This window comes from Aphanomyces astaci, assembly GCF_000520075.1.
Source record: "Aphanomyces astaci strain APO3 unplaced genomic scaffold supercont1.7, whole genome shotgun sequence".
Lineage (NCBI taxonomy): Eukaryota > Oomycota > Saprolegniomycetes > Saprolegniales > Verrucalvaceae > Aphanomyces > Aphanomyces astaci.
The window spans coordinates 419,631-420,985 of record NW_009798270.1 but is presented as its reverse complement, the minus strand read 5'-3'; positions in this window follow the sequence as shown (position 1 = coordinate 420,985).

Here is a 1,355-nt window from a genome sequence, read left to right as displayed (position 1 = left end):
GGTTGCGCTCATTTCGAAATGCGTGCTGGACTTGCTGACAGATTTGAAAAGCGTCATTTGTAGATTTGAATCGAGCCAATTAGAGGCAAGCGACTTTGTGATTGGTTATCGAATATTCCCATGAAGTTATCCAATCAAAACACAGAATCATACATCCCTACTTTTGGTTATTTATTTAAATTTTGGAGAGTTGCCCTGGCCGGTATTACCAGCAACCACTGTTCGAGGAGACTGCGCCCAAAGCGTAAGCGTATCCAATCCGAAGCCTCAATAATGTCACATAGTTTAAACAAGATAAAAATCAAGGTCAAGATAATCTTGCATAGTTAAATCAAGATGAAAATAGAGGTCAATATAATACAGCATACTTTAATCAAGATCATATATTCGGTCAAATACTGAATGGTCAAAATAAACCTTTGAGGCTCAACGAAGTTTTGAGTGTCATACACTTTTTTCAGCCAATCAGAAGCAAATCACGAAATACTTAAATTCTATTGGTGAATTTTTATAATATGTTTCGAATTTTGAACTACGCTATCCAATCATATCGTGAAATTTGTGCTACACACAGTACTTCGATGAGCCTTAAATTCCGTAACTCAAAGGTGTGAATTACTCCGGGGTAGTATCTGTTAACGGGATTTTCTCAGTGCAACACTACTGTAACATTAATTCAATTACTACCTGAACCAAACGCGAATGTCTATCATAGATATCTCATACTAACGTTACCGTGTACCGTATATAGGTTCGGACAGTCACCGGACAATTATCCGTACGCACTGTGATTCGGATGATGTAAATAGGTTCGGACATACAAAATTCAAGTAATTCCAATTTCTTGGATTCTGCTAGAAAACATTCAATACCAAGATGAATAAAGTTCTGGAGGATGACGAAGACGCGAGGAAATATCTGGGTTGAATGCATACAAATATTAAGATAATATTTATCTACAAGGAATAAATTGGAGCAGTGTTGTCGGCGTTCATCAAGCCAATCTCTCCCGCTGGATGAATGGTGTCCTCAATGGCCATATTCTCCGCCAAGTCTGTGAGCTCACTGTCCTCCAATGCGTCATCAACCTCAACACACTCCTCAATAGCGCCCTGGATGAGCTGGCACTTACGAAACCTGTTGAGGATCACAGCTCCAGGAAGGTCTTTCCACACCCCAGTGATCCATGACACCATTGTAGGTCTCGATGGGCCGCGCAGCTTCAAGTTCTCCTTCAAGGCCTTGCTGTTCCTCACTTGGCGGCGAATCTCAACGAGCCAGTTCGCTCGCAGCGCCGCCTTCAACGGCCGAATCCAAGCAACGTCCGCCGGCTGGCAGCACCAGGTGAACCGCGG